The sequence below is a fragment of the Ipomoea nil genome, unplaced genomic scaffold (assembly GCF_001879475.1).
Source record: "Ipomoea nil cultivar Tokyo-kokei standard unplaced genomic scaffold, Asagao_1.1 scaffold0848, whole genome shotgun sequence".
Taxonomy (NCBI): Eukaryota; Viridiplantae; Streptophyta; class Magnoliopsida; order Solanales; family Convolvulaceae; genus Ipomoea; species Ipomoea nil.
In genome coordinates, this window is record NW_017617276.1 from 1,730,795 (window position 1) to 1,741,178 (window position 10,384).

A 10,384-nucleotide genomic window follows, 5' to 3' on the forward strand; every position below is an offset into this window, starting at 1 on the left:
TGACATGCGTACGGGCGTACGGCAGGGCGTACGCCACCTGCTTCTTTTTTCAGATCTCGGATGGGATGAGGGATGGGCGTACGCAAGGGGGTACAAGGCTCCTGAAAATTCCTATATGCATTCCAAGCTCTTTGATTGATCTCTTTATCTAAAAATTGCTCGTATCTTCCCACAAATCATTGAATTTCTCACTTGTTGTGAATGATTGCACCTTGAAATAAAACCAACATAAATTAGGCACAATTCACACAAGTGTTTAGGCAATTCACAAATAAAATGGGTTCAAGAAGGGGCAAAAATATAGACAAAAATGCACTTATCAACTCCCCCACACTTAAACTTTTGCTTGTCCTCAAGCAAATACAAGAAATAAATTATCATCCTTGCAATGAAATTGATCATTCTCCCACTTTGCACAACCTATCAAGCCACAAACAAACTTGCTACAACACAACTTGTTTCAAGAATCATTTTAGCCTTTCACACAAGTTCAATTCTCAAGCCAATAACCAAGCACCAAAATTATTTAAGTGTGTGATTATCAAGTGTGCACAAATGCTAAGTTGAGATTATGCAAAACTTGGCTTTGAATGAGATTCCATAGGCTTGCCATTCATACTCCCACTAGATCAACTCTAAGAATGCATCCTAAGATCAAATAGGTCTTTATTAGGCTTGTAATGGGGCTATGGGTGAATGGCTAACAAAGAAGTGGTTTAAGAATAAAACAAAGGAGAGAACATCACATTTATTCACAATTGGATCTAGAAGAGATATAACTTTTATGGACTAAGGAGCAAACAAGACTTAAATGACAAAACAAACCTCTAAAATGGTGGGGGTTGAGTACAACCGTCAAGGCCTCAAAACAAACTTCAAACTTTTATTCTTCTTCTTTTCTTTTCATTTTTCTCATTTCATCTCTTTTTCATGATTTTTTTTCTCAATTTTCTCATCATTCTTTTTTTTTTTCTCATTTTTTTTTTCAAATCAACTTATTCAACGAATCAAGACCCCCACACTTAGACAAAATTATCAAGAGGATTGCTAACAAAACAAGCTCCAATAAAGATCTCTTCCAAGAAAAAGAATAAATGCTCTATTCTCTCAAGGGTGGAGGGAAACATTTTGGCTAGGGGTTAAGGGTTAAATGATGAGGGTTAACACAAGGAAAAACAATCACAAAGAGGGGACAAGTGCTTAGCACTTATTAAACAAACAAAAGGCTCAACGGGGACAACTAGGGGTAAACACATGTGTAAAGGGTTGGCTTGAAAGGCTCGGGCTAAACAAAAATGACCTAAATCATTTCTAAACATGCAAATCTTAGACTTCACACGAGGAGTAATGAGGCAAGTTCTAGCAAAACAACCATGACCGGAATCTCACATAAGCCTTCACTAGCAATGCATAACACACAAGATCAAGAATTGATTCAATTATTAAGTGGTTAACAAGGTTATTGGCAAGAGAATAGATCAATCATGTATTACCCCTTGGCTCATCAATCACAAGTTGAATTGCAACAAGTTCCACCAAAACAAACCACCAACCAACAAAGAGGGAGTAATCACAACTTCAAGCAAGGAAAGACAATTTACCAAACATTATGCACAATAAGTCATCCAAGCAAAGTTTCAAAATTTTCAATTTCTTTTTTTTAGAAAACACCCAAATTATTCTCTCCCCCACACTTAAAGGTTACATCGTCCTCGATGTGAAAGAAAATAAAGCACAAGGGGGAAAAATGTGGCACAAGGAGCACAATCTCTACTATCTACACAAAGTAAAGCACTATACACAATTTAAAGAAAGTAGAGAAGGTAGATGAGACTCCCCTAATGAATCTTCTTGTGCCAAAGAATCATCATGAAGCCTTCTTAGAATTGAACATACTCCTTAGTGTCATTCCTAGAATCAAGAGATCATACACATGAAAGCACAAGTGAAAGCATGATATATCAAAAATAAAAGTATAAAGAAAAAAAAAGTAAAGTGCAATAAAATAAAAGATAACATGGGGTGCCTCCCATGAAGCGCTAAGTTTAACGTCGCTAGCTCGACTCAACCTCTCAAGGAACAATCCTTGCATGCTTGGATGAAGATGAGTTCTTTTTCTCCATCCACTTTCTCTTCAATGAATGTCTTTAAATGTCGGGCATTAAGGAACTCCTTTAAGCTCAAAAGTAGCATATTCTCCTAAAAAAAATTGCAACGTTCCACTTCCAAAAATATGATATCTTCTTCAATCCTCATATCTATTTCTTCAACCTTTTCTTCCAAATAGCACTTCAAGTGGTGGCAATCAATATGTTCCCTTAAGCTCAACATCACCACCTCAAAGCTTAAGAAATAATGCTCATCCAAATCAAACTTCAAGCATGCCCCTTCCTCAAATCCATTTTTAATCCACAAATCAAATGATGTCTTCTTTCTAAACCTTGGATCATGATAATACTCAGGAGCTTGATCATTCTCTTTAGTTCCACACCTTTTCTCTTCTTGACATTTCCCATCTTGAATAAGCAAGGAGAACCTTGGGACTTTGTCATTCACCAATAAGAATTGGGAGTCCTTAGATATGAATATCAGCCAATGTGGGCCAATACTCTCAAAACCATTAACTCCTCCCGGTTCCCAAACTCTTCTAAAATTCTCAACATGCTCCATTAAAGGGAGTTTCTCATTTAAACCTTGCATTATCCCAACTACATTTTTCTTCAAATTTTCTTCAAATAGACAACTTTCAATGTGATCCTTGTCACCAACTTCCATATTCTCTTCCCCTTCTTCCTCAACACTCTCATCTTTTGTTTCTTCCTCAACACCATTATTTTCTCGCACTTCTTCAATTGGACCATCTTCTAGATGTTCATTATCACTATTCCCGTGCAACCCTATACTCTCTCCCCAACTTGGTGTCTCCATCTCAATGCATTTGTCATAGACCTCATCATCTTCATCTTCATCTTCATCTTCACCATCAATGTCCTCACCTCGCTTTTTATTTTCTTCAACCACATGACCTTCATTTGGCAAGAACAACTCTTGTAGAACATCTACATTGGAAGACAATTCTTGAACGGGTTCTTGAGTTGTCAAACCTTGTATTTGAGCCATCATGTTGTCTAGTAGAACTTGTTGCTCACTCATTTGCATAAACATGTTGGCCAACATCAACTTCATTTCGGGATCTTGATCAAATGGTTGGCATTCTTGTTGAGGTTCTTGATAGAGTGGCTCTTGAGGTTCCCATTGATTATTGGCATACTCTTCTTCACTCGGTCTTATGGGATAGCCCTCATCCTCAATGTCACCATCGGGAACAATAGTGACTCCCCAACGCTTAGCTAATGCTAATGTCTCCTCATCTAATCCATTCCTCCTTACACTTGGTGAGCATTGAGTGGGTGGGGAAAAGTGATTTAGAGATGAGCCATGATGGTATGGATTTTGGGGTGGTGGAAGTGAGTTTGGTTGGTAAGAAGAGTAGGTGCAGTATGGAGATGTTTGTTGGGTGTGAGGGTATTGATCACATGAAGCATAATGGGGATCTTGGAAATGGTAAGGTGAGTCTTGGTAGGATTGTGGTGGGTAAGAATTTTGGTAGTTTGGAGTGTATTGAGTGTATGAGTTTTGGGGGTGGAATTGTGGTGGGTAAGGATCTTGAAATTGAGCATCATGGTAGCTATTTGGAGGAGGGATTTGAGTTGTACAAGGATTAATGGATGTGACATTGTAGTATCCTTGTTGAGGCATGTAGTCTCCACAACCCCCATAAGATTGAGAGTTATAATATCCTCCTTGGTCCATCTTGCAAAATCTCTTTCAATCAAACCAAATGAAGTAAACTTAACAAGAAAAATAAGCAAATAAAAACAAAACTTAGTCTCCTAAGATTCCCTAAACTCTAATACTAGTCAAACAAGTAATCACATAAAACCACCAAATTGCCAATCCCCGGCAACGGCGCCAATTTTTGATGTAGCAAAAATAAGATGTGAGCTCGGGTGTGTTATGTCGTCCTCAGGGGATTGAGGGTTATGGCACGCAATATGCAATCACAATAAACTAGGCACTAGCATAAGGAAACCAACAAGAAGCTAAGCAAACCATAACAAGGTTGAGATTACGGTAACTAAACAAAGTAATACAAACACATATTAATAAGATATAAACACGAAACAAAGAAATAGGACTCAAGCTAGGGAGCATTATCATCTAGATGCTTTAACAACCTAAGGGACTAGGGAGAACAATTAACCAAGGAATCAAGCGGGAATGCACGTAGGTATCCTAGTCTACGAACCATTCTCGTGATTAATAAACAAGGATTAGAACAAGGAATTGCCCCACTCTCATGGTGAATCAATTCCAAGTCCATCAAGCACACAAAGCATCTAAAGCCCCCAATTTCCCCTATTTTCGTAGGAAGAAATCGGGTCTATGCAAGGGGTGGCTTGGATTAATCACCCAACTCACGTTGAGGCAAGGAATCCTCCAAAAATAAGCTAATGAATGTGTACATCAAACATTAACAAGATATAAATACAAAATCTTCACAAACACATGAACCCTAGGTGGAGTTCTTCCCCCCCCCCCCCCCTTTTTTTTTTTTTTGCAATAATCACAAATCAAGCATCAAGATAGATAATACAACCCTAACTCAAGTCTATAAACTAACTACTCATGATTAAATAGCATAATGAACACAAAAACATAAGTGTAAAGCATAAACATTGCAAGATAAAGAGATAAAAGGGATAAGAAGCTTCTCTATTGAAAATAGATGGTGGAATCTTGAAATGTTGGAATCCAAGCATCAAATCCAAGATTACAAGCTTCAAAAGTGTTAAGAAACATAAATCTAAGCCTATTCTAACCCAAAAATATGAAGGAGAATGAAAGAGGGTGTCTAGGGTTCTAACAAGAGTCAAAATCGAGTTGAAATGACACAAAAACGCGCCTAAATAGAGCAGAGCACAATGAGACGCCCTCAGGGATGGGCGTATGCCAGGGAGTGAAAACTGGATCAGGGAGAAGAGATGCGTACGGGCGTACGGCAGGGCGTACGCCACCTGCTTCTTTTTTCAGATCTCGGATGGGATGAGGCAGGGCGTATGCAAGGGGGTACGAGGCTCCTGAAAATTCCTAAATGCATTCCAAACTCTTTGATTGATATCTTTATCCAAAAATTGCTCGTATCTTCCCACAAATCATTGAATTTCTCACTTGTTGTGAATGATTGCACCTTGAATTAAAACCAACATAAATTAGTCACAATTCACACAAGTGTTTAGGCAATTCACAAATAAAATGGGTTCAAGAAGGGGCAAAAATATAGACAAAAATGCACTTATCAGCTAATAAGGTTCTTCTCTAAGATTTCCATCCGATTGATCTCCCTAGGCTTGGTGGTGGGGAATCTCTTGGGAATAATTTCGTGTAGTATAACTATGGGTGGTAAGGGTTCTAATTGCTTTCTAATCCCTATTTATAGAGTTAGGAATCCTAATCAGAATCTGAATAGTAAAGGCCTACTTTCTATTCCTAACAGGTATATAGGTCTAGGATTCCTAATTAGAATCTGACTAGTAAAAGGTTTTACTCTCTTTATTCCTAATAGGCTTAAGACTCTAGTTTAGGCAAGGGTTCACGATCCGTGGTGGACCACATTAATTAATTAAAGGGAATCCTAACCAAATTAAATCCTATTTAATTATTATTAACGGAATTAATTAAATAATTAATCCGGGATCAAAGGCTGTAACACGGGGTGTTACATCGAGCCCCTCAAAACGTAGCCCTACCTCAGGGCACGGGTTAGGCGGCTACTTGATGGAAAATATACCCTGGACAAACCACCGAATATGTGCTCGGTATGTACTTCTTTGGGCGCGAGGAACAATTTCCGACCAGATTCGGCCTTATTTATAAGAGTCCCGACCAGACCTAACGAGAGTATTATGAGGTCGCCATTGAATGTCAGCTTGGTCCCGACCTCAAGGCTCGGACTGGGCATTCCGACCGAGAACACTTCCTATTCTAGAAGATGGGCATGTCAGGAATCAAGACCCACGTTTATTAATTTATATAAGCGCGCCGACCTTCCTAGCACATGTAAAACACATGGCAGGCATGTCAGGCGCCCGACATGTGTTCCCCTTGATTTCCCTATAAATAGAGCATTTATTGCAAGATTGGGGGTGGGGGGGGGGGAGGGCGAGGAGACTTCTGGAAGTATTTGCTCCATAAAAAACCTAAGAGCTCAGAACCCTCGACCCTCTGTCTTAACTACCCGGGCTACTATATTATAATCATTACTTGTATTCGTATACCCAAGAGTATGTACCACATCTATAAAAAAAAAATTATTTTCATGAATTACTGGTGAATTAACTAACCAATAAAGTATGGACTCATGATTGACTAATTAATAAGTAGTAATTATATGGTTATCGATACATAAATTAAGGGATAAAGTACAAATAAGCCACTGAAATATTTGGAAAATAACAATTAAGTCACCGAACCCAAATAAGCCATTGAACCCAAAAAAAAAAAAAAAGCAATTAACATTTTTAACAGGTTAACTCCAGGTTTTTGCTGACTGGATTGTCAAAAGTTTATTTTATTTATGTTTTTTTTTAATATTATAATCCACCTACGTAGTAATATATTTTAAATTAGTTACTACACTCAAAATAATTTGTCTTGTCTAGATCTAATTTATTTATTTATTATTATTTTTTAAACAGAAGATCCAGTGAAAAAATAATAAATAAATAAACCAATCAATCAAATCTCGACAAGACAAAACTATTTTAATTATAATTACTTTAAAATATATTAGTATGTAGGTAGATTATAATAAAAGAAACGTAAATAAAATAAACATTTGGCAATCCAGTCAACAAAAACCTAGAGTTAACCTGTTAAAAATGTTAGTTGCTCTTTTTTTTCCGGGTTCAATGACTTATTTGCTCTCTTTTTTTTCCTGGTTCAATGACTTATTTGGAGTTATTTGAGTTCGATGGCTTAATTACTGTTTCCCAAATAATTCAGTGGCTTATTTGTACTTCATCTCCATAAATTAATGTATGTAAAGTAATAGAATTTGGGTTCAAATCTTTGAGAATCCTCCGACGGCATTTAATTCACCCCTTAGGGGATGTTTGGTTCATGAAAAATGTTTTCCAAAGGAAAATATTTTCCTTAAAGTGGAAAAAATGTTGTTTTCTGGTGTTTGATTCATGGAATTCATTTTCCGTTCCTCAAATTTGAGGAAAACAAAATCCTTGGTCCAACCAAAGATTTTGTTTTTCATGAAAGATGGGAAGAAAAAGTGATATGAATTGTCTATTTTACCCTTGTTTTCTTTTTTAATTATATTACTCTTATTAATTTGTAGGGGCATATAGGTCTTTATACTCGTTATTCCTTACAATTCCAAATCTAACCAAACAATAGAATTAGTATTCCCAGTAATTCTCTTTCCACCAACCAAACAATGAAACTCATCTTCATAGTAATTGTTTTTCCATGAAATTTCAATTTCACTTCCCTTAAAATATTTTCCGCGAACTAAACGAGCCTTAGAGGTTGTTATTTCCGGTGTTTTTTTTTTTTTTTTTAAAGGCTAATCTGTATATTTTGACAATAAAAGTTAAAAGCACCATCTTTATATATATATATATATATATATATATATATATATATACACACATGTTGGGAACTAAGAAACAAACTTCCCTCATTGCATTATATGAAGCCCGTGTTCTATCTACTTTTTAAAAAAAAAAATTAATAAAATAAAATCTAGCCTGATAATAATATGGTAGGAAAAAGAATTAAGCAGCTAGTTTTGGCTAACAGGGTTGGTAGAGAAGCTGCTAGTTTTACTAAGCTGAATTACAGTGTGCCCTTTAAAAACATCCTTAAACATCTCTGAAACATTACTATTTTTGGGTTCTAATTGACCCATACTCTCCCAATTCAATTGTTATACCATAGACTAGGATTCATACTACACTATGGATTCTAGTTCATATATTTGTGTTTTGTGTTATAATTTTTTGTATTTTGCATTGTAAAATTTTATACCTTATGAATATGGATTCTGTACCTGGAAGGATGGAACAAATTAGTAATTGTCTTATGTTATTAATTTTTGTATCTTGTGTTGTGAAATTTTTTTGTCTATGAACACAAATTATGTACATAAATCATATTTAAAAAATAAGTAAATATATAAAATTTTGTATTTTGTGTTATGATTGTTTGTATTTTGTGTTATGAAATTTTGTACCTTATGAGTGCTTGCAGTATATTTCTCAAATAAATGATTACCCGGAGTATCGGGTTATCGATCCACAGGGAAGCGGGGCATATCAAGCACTAGTTACTAATTTATTCTTTTTTTTTTTTAAAGCTAATTATCCTAACGAAAATCATAGATGGTTGATTATAAAACTGATTAAAAGAACAAGGTAGCGGGTTTGTGAAAACAATAAAGAGAGAGAGTGAGATTTCTGAGATTCAAGTGTTTAATCACATAGTGCCAATCTAAGGAGCAATATTTAATTCGGGTTAAAACAAGTGTGAGAATGCAAACAAGGGAAGGAATTACTCCCATAATTCCAACCTAAAGTAATGCGAGTAAATATTCATTCCCATGATATAAACACTCAACAATTTAAGGACAAGCATTCAAGGTACGTAAAGTATTCTTAACTAATATACATGCCATCTCCCAATGTGCAATAGACAAAAGTTAACTCCTTAACAAATATGCTATCTCCCAAGGTGCAATCGTGGGTGCTCTAAAATATGCCTTAAATCCTGTTAAGACATAAATGTAGCATTGAAACGAGTAATTTGGATCCTTAATTACTAGCATCAACAAGATAGAACACAATTTCAACACAAGTTATAAAACCCAAATATCAATATATTAAAGAATCTGAGAACTAGGCACATAGGTTCATAAACACTTTTTACCCAAAAATCCCTAAAAGGTTCTAGCCACACATGGCTAGAATAGAATTCATTACAATAATATAAAAGAGTTCACAAGCAACGGAGAAAGTAAAAGAATAGAGCAAGAGATTCTCCCAAATCTTCATAGTTTTTCTTCTTTCTTCCCAATGCGACTTGTAGCTCTTGATCTCTTTCTCTCTTGTCTCCAAAGCGCAGCTTCGAGGGTCCTTAGGGTTGAGGGAAGATGGGCTTTTTATAGTTGAAGCTCAATGGGAATAGATTAGGAAATTTCCGCACAACTTTCCAAAATCTCGCCCAGGATTTTCGACGCGTCGAGTTTTGTCTCCTTTCTTTGCGTAACTTTCTAGAAATTTTCGATGCGTCAAGTTTGGGATTTGACGTGTCGAGTTTTCTACTGCATCACAGGTTGTATCCCTTCGAGTCTTCTTTCCAATGGCGCAAGAATCACCTGAATCGAACATTCCTAGAATGAGATATGATCAAAATACTAAGGTGTCGCCAAATTTAGCGGGAATTACAACTATTTGGTCTTTTGCTCCACTTTTTCCTTGTTTTGTTCTTGTGATCAAATTCATTAAAAGTACCACTCTTTGGCTCTCTTTGAAGCATTTTAGCCACATCCTTAGCTTCACCTTGACTTTGTTTTGACTCCAAACTTGTCTTAGAACTTTCCTTGCTTTTGCAATTGATCTGCAATGGTTTCAAAACACTAACAAAACCATAAAAACTCTCAAATCAAGCATTAAACAATATCTTCTTTAGAAAGCAAGGAAATAGGTATTGAAAGTAACAATTTAACGAACTTAAGCCCACAAATAGATTCAAATAAGGAAGAAGAACATGCAGAAATAAGCTCACATCAATGGGTATGAGTGTATGACTTATGTACCTCATCTTTTCAATCCAACTGGTTCCATAATGCTAATGATATGTGTCTTGTGTTGTGATTTTTTGTGTTTTTTGTTATGAAATTCTGTACATTACAAGTATGAATTTTGTACCTCGTTGTTTCAATCTATGATCCATAATGTTATGTGGACCTTGGTCTATGATATAAATTGCCCTCCTAATTATGCATTATTTTTTCCAGGTTTGATAATTCTATTGATAAGTTTTTTTCTTTTTTCTTGTTTTTTTTTTTTTTTTTTTTTTTTGTTTTTTGTTTTTTTTACCTTTACCAAAAAGAAATTTAATCAAATCATTTTTTTTAGACCATACGGAATTATGGATAATAAGTTTGATTCTACAATAGAGTTGTCTAAGTATTGAGATTTTTAGTTTGAATCAGCCATTTAGGGATAAACTATACTTATGTTTTTGTTGTTCTTTAACAGCTAAGGTCACAATATCGATTTCACCTAAAATGCACATTCATGTGTGATTA